Below are 13,633 nucleotides of genomic sequence, written 5' to 3'. Positions count from 1 at the left end.
TCAGACGAGGAGATGGAGATGGAGGAAAAAAAAGAGGGAAATGTAGAGGCACGAGCGACAGAAAGAGAGCAGGGAACAGCAAGTCAGGAGAAGGAGACAGATGCCAGAGAGAGGCTATTTTCAAACCTTTTTGGACTACAACACCCAACTGATCCTGCCCACGTCCTACAATTCAACATAAAGTATGATGAGCCCTTTATCCAAATGTGTGATAATATTGGACCCTGCCAACCAGTACTGTCATTTCCAAAGAATGTAGAAGGACGGTCATTTCAGAAGAAATGGTATGAGATCAACCCATGGCTAGAATATTCTCCTAGCACTGATGCCATGTTTTGCTTCAGCTGCCGTCTTTTTTTAATTGATGAAAAATACAAGTGTCACACTAAATAGAAACATGTAGGATTAAATCGCTCGAGGAGGGTTTTAGAAAAAATTAAAGAGCACTGTGCCTCAGAGGCTCACATGTGTGGTATGGTGAGGTGGAACTTGTTCGAGAAAAAATTAGTGGAGGCAGCATTTGAAGTGGGTGACCTTGAGTCGCAAGCTGCAAAAGACAAAGAGAGGAAGAGGAACAGAGAAGTGTTGTCTCATCTGATTACCATTACTCTTTTCCTGGCAAGACAGGGCATGTCTTTCAGGGGAGATGATGAGACTTCATCAAGCCAAAATTGTTCAGCACGTATGACAGTGTAATTAAATTACACCTTGATGCCGTAAAAGAAAATCAGCGAACCCCAAAAAAGACTTCTTGACACGCTCCTCTCGAACAGAAACCAGAATGACTTGATCAAAGCTTTGGCCATATCAGTAAAACGTGTCATCAGAGAAGAAATTCAAGAGAGCAAAATATTTTCGATACTTCTGGATGAAACGACAGATGTTTCACACACTGAACAGGTTTCGTTTGTTGTGAGATACAGTATGTACACAACATGAAAATAAAGGAGCGATTCATTCAGGTCTGCAATGTGCATTCAACAAGCGGAGATGCCCTTGAAAACCTTGTGATGGCTCTCCTGGAAGAAAATGACCTGACAATAGAAGACATCCGGGGTCAAGATTGTGATGGGGCTGCGAACATAAGTGGGCACTGTAAGGAACTGCAGTCCAGAATCCTAAAGCAAAATCCAAAGGCTTTGTATGTGCACTGTCAGGCACACTGCCTTAATTTGGTATTGGTAGAAAGTGCAATTTATTGAAATGTAAAAAAGAGGAAGCACCCCGATCAGTGTCCACAGGAGCTGAGGAAACTGTTAGATACTCGGTGGGCCTGCAGAGAGAGTGCACTTAAAAGTCCCATCTGTCTTGCAGTTCCTTGAGGAAGTGAAACCACAAAAAGACTCCTCAGCTGGTGATGCAATGATGACCTGTCCAATGTTCCAGGTGACTGCAGTTGCATCTGATGCATTGCAGCAGAAAGACATGGACCTGGATGCAGCATACAGCATTGTTGATGGAGTTTTAAAGAGGCTTGCCTTCAGCAGAACAGAAGAAGAGTTTGAGAACATTTATAAACAGGCTACAGAGAAGGCTGCATCTGTGGGCCTGGATCCTCCATCTGAGGTCCCTGGTCAAGCTAGGAGGAGGAAAGTGCCAGAGAAGTTCAAGTTTGCTGCCACATCAGCTACATCTGATCATGCTTTCCCAACTTTGCTGGAGTACTACCGTGTTAAAGTGTATTACGTTTTTGTGGACACAATGATACAAGAGCTTCAGAGACGCTTTAAAGGAGAAGATAATTCCAAATGGGAAATCTTGCATGCCTTCCATTGCCTGGCAGTCCCAGAGAACTGGAAAACAGCAGCATTCCAGGCCGTGAAGAAACTGTGCCAGTTCTATAACATTGAAGATGAAGACAAATTGCAGACAGAATTGAAGGTCTTCCATACATCAAACTCATGCCCACCACCAGTCAATGTGTCATCTATTCTTTCAGTGGTCAAGGAAAACAATGCACATCTAGTTTTCCCCAACATGACTCAGCTGCTGAAGATATATGGCACACTTCCGGTGTCCACAGCAACTGTGGAACGTTCCTTCTCAAAACTGAAGCTGGTGAAAACCAAACTTCGCAGCCTTTGCAAAGAGGAGAGATTGTCTGACCTTCTTCTGTTGGCCATTGAGAAGGACATTCCAATAAATGACAATGATGTCATTAACATTCTTAGGGACATGTCCAACAGGAAACTTCTGTTATAAGTGCCTACAACTACAACAGAATGAGAACACACACACACACACCCACACACCTTTTTCTCACTCTTACCCCTGCCATGGCCACCATCATCCTATTCCCCAATTAATGTTTTTTTCTAAGATAATAAAACTATATTGTACTGTACGAAACATGGGTAACGTCGATTTTACTATAAGGTTTTCTATAGTTTTTACTATAACCGCTGTTCTTAATTATTCTGTAGAACAGAGAAGAAAAAGACATTAGCTTGGGACAACTTAAATAATTCTTTTCTTATCCCAGAGTTATAACTGGGTTGAAAGAAAATATGTTTTTAACTTTTAAACTTAAAATTGTCTTTTCTTTTCTGTTTTCTTTTTCAAAACTGCATCACAACATTTTCTGCCGTATCAATACATAATCATCCATATTAATATACGAATCAGCAAGGAATGCATCACAATATATTGCTGTATTGATATTTTGAGCCTTGTTCCATGAGCCCCTGCCCCTCCAAAGGTCTCTGCACGGCCCTGATTAGAAGAAACATGGATCAGGGTATTAGATATATTGTCTAGTGCTAGGGTTAAATAATATGTTGTTTATAAGTTGTTCAAGAAGTTAAAAGCCTGATAGCTTGTGCTTGGAGGGATGCAAAGTCCATACATATACATACATGCATACATAAACGTGCGTTATAACACATAACCCTATAACCCTAACTTTTTTTTTTTTGTATTTTTGTGTATAAAATGGGAACATGTAAAATCACTTAAAGACTTTAACTTTTTTTTTATTCATGGAAAACTTGCCATGCTAGTGGAAAATTTAAAATGTAAAATGCTAATCAAAAGTTAAATAAAAAAGCTTGCTTAATTATTAGCATTTTATTATTATTATTATTGAAATAATATTTACAGTTGTACAATATACAGTTGTTGTTGAGAGGAAGTTATTACATCCGGTCTGCACGTGTTCTGGTGACCTCACAGTGCTCTCCTCTCATGATTTATTAATATAACCCACATAACAAGAACATGATATTACAATAAACATTACATCATTACAACTTCATAGTAAAATCCTAACACCCAACATGTTATTGCATTATTGTACAAAATTCCCTGCTTCACGCATGCGCGAGTCGAACTTGTCCAGACTTGTCTGGTGCATGCGCAAAAGTTTTCAGTTAGACGCTACTGTCCAGCATAATAGTTTGATACGGAGTTTCCCTGGCTTTATTCCTTTAAAGTCTGTTTTTCCTTTGTGTGGTATTGCTGTGCGTTTATAACTCCGTAAGTAATAATATTTATTATCATAGTAGATGTGTTTCAGAGTGTGTCATAGCGTAATTCAGTTTATTTTACCTCAGGAAAATAATTGCATCGATATAAGTACCATAGATGTAATCCTCACGTATATGACGAATTTATTTGTTTATTTGCAATCAAAGATGCTTATTTATTTGTATAAGAGCATTGCTTGTCATATGTGTCAATGTAAATATTTATTTAGTCTCTGACCAGCATTTTAATAATTATTACAATGAGCACAGCGGAGCGCTAGAACAGCGCGCGCACACACAGTGTAATTTGACACCACTTGTAAGCAGCAGCAGTCCCGGTCTGCTAATAAAGCTGCATAAGTGTTCAAATGTGAAAATAAGCTCTTGTTTATTTTGTTTACTATTTCATCAGACAATTAGTTCTATGTAGAGTTCCTATATCATACAGTATATTGTTTTATCTTTGCATCTATTCAAGTTTTCAATTCAATTCAAGTTTATTTGTATAGCGCTTTTTACAAAACAAATCGTTACAAAGCAACTTTACAGAAAATTATGTTTCTACAATATTTAGTAGTAGCTAGTAGTTTGTGCACATTTGACAGGATTTTAGAAAAACTAAAAAATAATAATAATACAAGACGTAGTCAGCTAGACGATGAACTATCAATATTATTAATTAAGTTATTATATGATTAAGTCACACATTTAGGAATAATTGTTAGTTCTGTTTGTTCATTCAGGGTTAGCATCATCTGAGGTCCTCTGAGGGTCAGCATCATCTCTTCTCAGGTGTTCTGGATCCAGACTGGAGCTTGTGTAAATCCTACCGTGGCAAAACATAGTAACAAAATACAGACATCATTAGCATAGCTGCTGATCCAACAAAGTAAAATTAGTTTAACCCAAGCTAATGAATAAAAATGCACCTTTGATCAGATGCAACTACACTCACAATTAAAAAGATACATTATTCGAATGCTTGGCGAAAGAGATGTGTTTTTAATCTAGATTTAAACAAAGAGAGTGTGTCTGAACCCCGAACATTATCAGGAAGGCTATTCCAGAGTTTGGGAGCCAAATGTGAGAAGGCTCTACCTCCTTTAGTGGACTTTGCTATCCTAGGAACTACCAAAAGTCCAGCGTTTTGTGACCTTAGGGTGCGTGATGGGTTGTAACGTGGTAGAAGGCTAGTTAGGTATGCTGGAGCTAAACCATTTAGGGCCTTATAGGTAAGTAATGATAATTTGTAACTGATGCGGAACTTAATAGGTAGCCAGTGCAGAGACTGTAAAATTGGGGTAATATGATCATATTTTCTTGACCTCGTAAGGACTCTCGCTGCTGCATTTTGGACGACCTGTAGCTTGTTTATTGAAGAAGCAGGACAACCACCTAGAAGTGCATTTCAATAGTCCAGTCTAAAGGTCATGAATGCATGAACTAGCTTTTCTGCATCAGAAACAGATAACATGTTTCGTAGCTTGACAATGTTTCTAAGATGGAAGAATGCAATTTTTGTAACATTGGAAATATGATTTTCAAAAGACAAATTGCTGTCTAATATAACACCCAGATTTCTGACTGTAGAGGAAGTTACAGTACATCCGTCTAGTTGCAGATTGTAATCTACAAGATTCTGTGTAGTGTTTTTTGGTCCAATAATTAATATCTCCGTCTTATCCGAATTTAATTGGAGAAAATTCTTTGTCATCCAATCTTTTACATTTTTAACACACTCTGTTAGCTTAGATAATTGGGAAGTTTCATCTGGTCTCGTTGATATATATAGCTGAGTATCATCAGCATAACAGTGGAAGCTAATTCCGTATTTTCTAATAATATTACCAAGGGGCAACATGTATATTGAAAATAGAAGGGGACCTAGGACGGATCCTTGTGGCACTCCATATTTTACTGATGATAAATGAGATGACTCCCCATTTAAGTAAACAAAATGGTAGCGATCGGACAGGTAGGATCTAAACCATCTTAGAGCCTGCCCTTGAATACCTGTATAGTTTGTAATTGATCTATGAGTATGTCATGATCTATGGTGTCGAACGCAGCACTAAGATCAAGTAAGACTAGAAATGAGATGCAGCCTTGGTCTGACGCAAGGAGCAGGTCATTTGTAATTTTAACAAGTGCAGTTTCTGTGCTATGGTGGGGCCTAAAACCTGACTGAAATTCTTCATACAGATCATTTTTATGCAGGAAGGTGCTCAATTGAGCAGACACAACTTTTTCTAAAATTTTAGACATAAATGGAAGATTTGAAATAGGCCTATAATTTGCCAGTACACTAGGATCTAGTTTTGGTTTCTTAATAAGAGGCTTGATAACCGCCAGCTTGAATGGTTTTGGGACGTGTCCTAAAGATAACGACGAGTTTATGATATTGAGAAGCGGTTCTTCGGCTACAGGTAACAGCTCTTTCAGTAATTTAGTGGGTACAGGATCTAATAAACATGTTGTTGGTTTAGATACAGTGATAAGTTTATTTAGCTCTTCCTGTCCTATGGTTGTAAAGCGCTGCAGTTTATCTTTGGGTGCGATGGATGAAACTGAAGTGTTAGATGCTGTAGAATCTACATTCGCTATTGTATTTCTAATGTTATCTATTTTATCAGTGAAGAAATTCATAAAGTCATTACTATTTAACATTGGTGGAATATTTGAATCAGGTGGCGTCTGGTAATTTGTTAACTTAGCCACTGTGCTAAATAAAAACCTTGGATTGTTTTGGTTATTTTCAATGAGTTTGTGTATATGCTCTGCCCTAGCAGTTTTTAGAGCCTGTCTATAGCTGGACATACTGTTTTTCCATGCAATTCTAAAAACTTCTAAGTTAGTTTTTCTCCATTTGCGTTCAAGACTACGAGTTACTTTCTTGAGAGAATGAGTATTACTGTTATACCATGGTACAGTACGTTTTTCTCTAACTTTTTTCAATTTGATTGGGGCAACAGCTTCTAATGTATTAGAGAAAATAGTGCCCATGTTGTCAGTAATTTTGTCTAATTCATGTGTATTTTTGGGTACACATAGCAGTTGAGATAGATCAGGCAGGTTATTTGCGAATCTTTCTTTGGTGGCTGGAACAATAGTTCTGCCCAGACGGTATCGCTGAGACATATAGTTAATATCAGTTATACGCAGCATGCACGATACGAGGAAATGGTCTGTAATATCATCACTTTGAGGTACAATATCTATAGCAGTAAGATTGATTCCATGCGATATAATTAAATCTAGTGTATGATTAAAACGATGAGTGGGCCCGGTGACATTTTGCTTGACTCCAAAGGAGTTTATTAGGTCAGTAAACGCAAGTCCTAATGTATCATTTGTATTATCAACGTGAATATTAAAATCTCCCATGATTAGCGCCTTATCAACTGTAACTAGAAGGTCTGAGAGGAAATCTGCAAATTCTTTTAGGAATTCTGTATACGGCCCTGGTGGTCTATACACAGTAGCCAGAGCAAGAGATACATTAGATTTCTTTTGCATGTCTGACAGAGTAACATTTAGCATTAGTATTTCAAAAGAGTTAAACCTGTATCCTGTTTTCTGAGTAACATTGAGAATATCACTATATATTGTTGACCAGTCTGACGGGGCTCATGCTTATAACAGTAGTTTGGTGGAGTAGACTCATTTAGACCAAAATAATCATTTGGTTTTAGCCAGGTTTCAGTCAAGCAGAGTAAATCAAAACTATTATCTGTGATCATTTCATTTACAATAACTGCTTTTGGTGTGAGTGATCTAATATTTATGAGCCCAAACTTTAAAAATTGTTTTTGTTCATTTACTTTACATTTTTCTGGTTTAATTACGATAAGATTTTTTCTAGATCCTACATTATATTTATATTTTGACCTCACTATTCTGGGAACAGACACAGTCTTAATAGGTTTTACAGCACAAGTACTTTTATCATTTAAGCGGGTGGAACAAAACTCATCATAATGGTTATTTGAGAATTGACTTACTAGTCACATGGAGCGAAGTGTCCTGGAGATGTTGTCAGAGAGAAGCTCCGCTCCGACTCGACTGGGGTGTAATCCATCAGCGCGAAACAGTCTAGGACGCTCCCAGAAAAGATTCCAGTTATTAACAAATAGCAGTTTCTGTTCTTTACACCATGACAACAACCATTCATTTAAAGCAAAAAGTCTACTGAACCTTTCGTGTCCTCGTCGATACGTGGGCAGTGGTCCTGACACGACGATCGTCGCCGCGGGCGTCGTGCTGCGAACCGTCTCGATCAGGCTCCTGAAGTCCCTCTTCAGCGTCTCCGTCTGCCGCAGCGTGGTGTCGTTAACCCCGGCGTGAAGCACGACCGCTCTCGGGCTCTCGTCGTCCTTCAGGATCGCGGGTATCTGTGCAGAAACATCGAGAACACGAGCACCAGGCAATCGAGCATCTGTCATTTCTCATTTCATATTATAACATGTATATTTATCATCTTTATTTGTTTCTGACAGAAACCACATTTTGTGCATATTCACACAAATAAACATTCAGACTTGACATGTTCACTCTGGAGTAGCTGCAGTTCTTTCTAACCGGAGAAATAGGCCAGCTGAGTTCCAACCACCCAACTGCGCACAGAATATCCCACAATTATGATTATATGATTTATCCTCTCACAATAATTATTGATTGTGAATTAATGTAATGGTTGTGCTGCTGTCTGTCTCTAAACTATTATAAAACCATGTGTTTTTATATTTGTCTGCTGTAACCTGACGATAGATAATAATAATGTTCTTCAGCTTTCAGTGATTTGAAGGTAATGAGATGTTACTGCTAAGGTGTTCTGTGACGAAAGAAATTAACTTACTTTTTTTTCTAATTTTGTAGGCACTGGTCTTCACACTTAACACAAGCTGAGTGTCATATATCTTTCATCTAAACTTTACATACTTTTAAATGAATTTTTTTTATTTAACATTAATGATACTATGGCAGAGTGAGATAAGTTTTATTTTATTATTTTTACATTATTTAACCAATCAGAAAACACTAAATGACCAGTCAAAGTTCTGAGAAAGATGTGGCACAAAAATATAACTTTATAATGTAGAGATAGACTTTAACAACAACTCAACATTGAACAGATACTAAAAACATTCATAAAAATATGTGTACACAAAGAAATACAGAAATCTTACTTTTTCACTTTTGTATTTATTCATTTAGCAGACACTTTTATCCCAAAGGGAATTACAAATCAGAACAATAGAAGCAATCAAAAACAAAAAAAGATCAATGATATATATAAGTACTATAACAAGTCTCAGTAGCTTAACACAGTACACGTAGCATGGGCTTTTAACTGAATACATTTTATAATTTTTAATATGACATCTGATTTAAATTGCACACAAAACTAGAAAGCACTTGTGAATCTAAAGCTACGGTCTGCATCAGTGTTTCAGCAATCTGACCAGAAACTAAATTGCACCCTGACAATGTTATGGGATCTTCTGATGAAGAATAAATAAGTGCTTCTGATAGTTTGAGCTGTGTTAGGTGTTGTTCAGGTGGGATATGGAGCGGGGAAAAGCTGTTCTTGTGTCTGTTCTTGTTTTGGGGCTCAGTGCTCTGTAGCGCCAGCCAGAGGTCAACAGGTCAAAGACAGAGAGTGCTGGGTGTGAGGGTCCAGAGTTTTACCAGCCCTTTTCCTCATTATCTCTCAGTCCAGCTCGGAGTATTTGTGCATCTGACTGGAGTCGTATCTTAATGATTGTCTTTTATTTTCTGGAATATCTGTGTTGGTTTCTGTGTCAGTGATGTTGAGGTGTCGAGAGTGAACTGCTTCTAGATGTGTGTGTGTGTGTGTGTGTGTGTGACCACGCTTGTGTCTGGTGTTCACAGTTTTACTAAATACGACTGGACTCCAATCAGACAAACGCACAAGAATCAGATTTAGACCGAGAGTGTGATTAATGCTGAAGTGTCTGGATGATGTTTAGTATGTAACGGACAGTAACAGGTTTTGGCAGATAAAAGCATTTATCTTAGTTTAAAAACCACTGATGATCGGTCGACTCTGGCTCTCTAGTCATGATTGATGATCTTCAGTCTCTTCTCTTCAAGTCTTTAAGGACACTGCTACACAGTTACTGACATTTGTTTTACACCTATTTTTTTGTAGATGCTGTGTTGTAAAGAAATAAACAGAAAACTGACTTCAGTGACACCCAACCTGACAAATATCCTTTATGAAAAAGTCAAGTGAAACATAAAAAGACCCGAGGAAATTCACAGATCAGTGAGGAGCTTCATACCTGGAGACATCAGAGGTTATTTTGGCTTTAGAGAATACCTCACATTCCTGACAGTCAACACACAAATCAATTACAAGATGCAAATCAAATCAAATATAAAAAGGTACTAAAGAAAAATATAAAAATATACATTTTGTGCTTAAACATTTAAACCATACTCTTTTAACATTATTTGAAACAACAAAACAAGCAAATAATTTATTAATTATCATTAGCAAATAATTTAATAATTATCACATTATTCTTAAACTGGTTTATGAACAGACAATCATTTTGCTCCTGGTTTGAGTTTTACAGTAAACTTGGATTAACTTTTTCCAAACATGAAAATCATAATCAAACACGGACTTATTTAATGGCAAATTAATTTCACCTAGCCACAGAAATTCTTTAGAATTTGAAAAATGTTCTTAGTCTTAGACTTTTATAAATAAATAAAGTATTATAAGTAAAATAAGTTTTAAAATTAAGAACATTTCCACATTAGGAGCAACTTTTAGCCTCATCATTTTTGGTGAATGCAGTCCCAGATCATTTCCAAAACCCTAAAGAGAATAAACATAAGAATACTTGCCTCCCGGTGTTTCTTAAACAAGAGGAAACAGACCACACCGATGATGACTAAAGGGATCAGTAAAGCACACAGCCACAGGTGTCCAGAGGAGTCAGGAGGTTTTGGGGAGGAGGTCTGTGGTGGCTCTTTGGTGGAGGACAATACTGGTTCTGTCACACACAACAAATGGTGCACATGTAACCCCTCTCTCCCAGGTCCTCTCTGACGCTCCTCGCACTCGCACCGAGCGGGGCTCGAACCCGGGTCTCCATCATGGGAGGCGGACGCACTAACAAGGAGGCTAAATGGCTACAGCCACTAGCATCTGTCGCTAGTGCGTCTCTTGAGATCGGGGAGTGAGGTTTACCTGCACAGCACCACTCACTGGCCTCCGTTACACACACTTACATTATTATCATCATCATGTAGAAAAACAAACCAGAAACAGCCATCCTGACAGACCTAACTGACCAATCCACTGCTACCATCTGCCAAATCAAAAATAATAAAATTCTTTGCAATGTCACAAATCTTTCTGGCTCAAGTAGGAATAACACTTTTTGAGCACAGTCATGAATATTAACATTATTCTTCTCATAATCCTGATACAGGTAAACAGATACTGTAGATCTTGATCACATACCTTTGACAACAAGTGTAGCTTGTATCTCAGACACATTGTTTCCGTTGAACACTTGTGCTTCATAGAGACCTGAGTTACTGGAGCTGACGTCCAGAAGAATCAAGGACGCGGTTCCTTCTTCAATTCTCAGTAAGACTCCTGGTGTTTCCACAGGAATACAGTCTCCACAATCAGCACAGAGACAGTACTGAGCAACCAACTCTTTGTGAAGTTCATCTTTAAAAGTTATCCTCACTCGATCGGCTCTCTCCAGTTCAGCAGTTTTGAAGGATATAGTGACATTATCTCCAGCAGCTGCCTCCAACTTCAACTCGGCAACACACACAGTGACTGTTTGGGACAGACAGAAAGTATTTATTATGACTTATATTTAAACAGTGTTTCTCAAGTTTTCATCAGTAACACAGAGGTACTATATTTGCTGTTTGAGTCTGTTACAGCTAATGCTTCTGCTCTAAACAGGAAGTGTGAGGAAGTGCAGAATGCAGAAAAGAGCATACTCCTTTAATCTTTATAAATACATCAGCATGATGTCTTGTGTTATAACTTCACACTGAAATCCACTTATAGTGTTTAGTCAAATTTTATTTTTCTTTATATCAGTAGCTCAAACCTTCAGTTTAAATTAGTCACTCAATTTTGTTCTCATTCATCAAAATGCACAAGTTATTTTAGTTAACACAAACTAAAGTCTCAATCTCTGATGTATTTCAGGCTGTCCTCCAGTCATAAGATACAAACCTCATACACCTAAAGATAAGATGTTATACCAACTATACCTTTAAACACCTGTTTTTAACATCGTATTATGTATTGATTTATTAATGTAATTCTCTTGTGCCTCCCACATGTAAAGTATTGTCTTTAATCTTTCGGAGCAAATAAAGAACTCAAATCTCATAAAATCTAAAAACAGTTATATCTGCTCTATACATTGTCATCTAATCAACAGTATTATCTCTATAAGCCCTATTCGGACGGGACTAGTTTTACAGGGGGTCGTTAGAGAAATCTGCGTTTCACAGACGTACTTGGTGAATTTAATCCCGTCCGAATCTGCCACGTCTGTGTTTTTCTCACACAACCTCTGTGATAGTTCCAGAGCAAATTACCTATTGTTTTTCAGCAAACTCAGTGATCCTCTGAGAAAACTAATCCCGTCCGAATGCGAATGTCTGTGATTGCCGGTGATATTTTATTTCACAACGCGTTTCCTTGTGTTTTTGGCCAAACGTGAATTACCGTAGATGCTCTTACCGCGCGCATGATTTATTGATATATTTGCTTACCGGCAAAGAAACAATAATAATAAAATAATAAAAATAAATAAAATCAAGAGCAAGATCAAGTAAACGGTTAATACCGGCTATTGTAATATCAGCATCAGGTAAGATTACTCACGTTCATTTATGTACTCAGTTACATAATGTTTTAATTACATTTATTAAAAAAAAAAAAAAAAAAAAAAAGGAAAACAAGTTAAACTAAAGGAACCACACATTAACATGGTTTTGTTATACTAGCCATTTAGTATTTATTGCGTAATAACACTAAGGCAATCATTCTGAATGAATGCAATGCACGCATACAGAGCACGTGATCTCTGTGACGCCCAGATGCACAAATCAGACCCTCCCACCTCTGTAATAAACACGGAGATGTTAGTCCCGTCCGAATTGGTACATGAAAATCACAGACGTCAGGTGGTAAGAATCGAAACTCAAACGTAGTTTAGAAAACTAGTCCCGTCCGAATAGTGCAACTACTGAAGGAAGTAGTGAAAGAACAGAAAAGCTCAAGGGAGAAAGGGAAGTTAGAAAGGTAAGAAATAACTCTGGCAGACAGCGAGCAATATGCTAACACATACTGGTCCATCAAACACAGCCTGTTAATGACAAACATGCAATAATCAAATGTAATGAGATATATTTAAAATAGTTTCAGTCATTTTGTGAGTTTACAGTGGCATGTATCATTTAAATAACGTAATCTCCTCTCTCTCTCTCTCACACACACACACACACACACACTAAATAACATTAAATTACCGGTCCCAACTAAAAGCCCAAATGCGCAAATGTATTCTGGAAAAACAGTCCGAAAACAAGCCCATCCTTCTATTACTTCAACTCTACCCACCTGAGAATCCCAAGACGAAGAGGAAAAAGACTCATCTTCAATACAGAAATCTCCAAGATTAGTTTAAAACACATAACATCCACTCCTTTATCAACATCGAGTCTCGGGAACAGACGATCATTCGAAGAAGACGCAGAAAAGTGAAGATTCTTCTCCTCCGTCTCGATTAAGCAACTCTGTAGTTTTTCGACCTTAAAATAGTAAGTGTCTCTAAAATATTTAGAAACAGCAACTAACGATCCTCTCCGCGTGTGTAATCCTGTTGTATCCTGAGTACTTATATAAGGAAGACGGACAGCGAGGTAGCGTTTAGCAAAAAGCTTTACTTCATGCTTGCATGATCAAACACAGAGCATAACAGGATGGCCAACTCTTCTTCAGCTAGCTCTACACATCCCGTTTTAACTTCGAGTGTTTTTATGTTGGGGGGGGTCTATCCACACATGTATGTATGTACTGTATGTATGTATGTATGTAATTGTGGCATGCATGCATACATACGCGTACACACACACACACACACATAAAC

At 37.8% G+C, this 13,633-nt stretch overlaps 2 long non-coding RNA genes across 2 annotated transcripts; one reads left to right on the top strand and one right to left on the bottom strand.

The window, feature by feature from the left end:
• Positions 1 to 3,268: 3,268 nt before the first annotated feature.
• On the top strand, positions 3,269 to 8,014 carry LOC113065382 (uncharacterized). Its single transcript, XR_003279002.1, has 2 exons — positions 3,269 to 3,474; positions 7,961 to 8,014. It is a non-coding gene; the product is annotated as an uncharacterized LOC113065382 (long non-coding RNA).
• Positions 8,015 to 10,364: 2,350 nt separating this feature from the next.
• LOC113065819 (uncharacterized) lies at positions 10,365 to 13,244 on the bottom strand. The gene is made up of 3 exons (XR_003279085.1): positions 13,105 to 13,244; positions 10,966 to 11,295; positions 10,365 to 10,492 (listed from the first exon to the last, which is right to left on the bottom strand). It is a non-coding gene; the product is annotated as an uncharacterized LOC113065819 (long non-coding RNA).
• Positions 13,245 to 13,633: the final 389 nt, after the last annotated feature.

Source organism: Carassius auratus, chromosome 48 (genome assembly GCF_003368295.1).
Source record: "Carassius auratus strain Wakin chromosome 48, ASM336829v1, whole genome shotgun sequence".
Taxonomy (NCBI): domain Eukaryota; kingdom Metazoa; phylum Chordata; class Actinopteri; order Cypriniformes; family Cyprinidae; genus Carassius; species Carassius auratus.
Note: the sequence above shows the minus strand (reverse complement) of the source record. Positions and strands in the feature narration are given on the sequence as shown.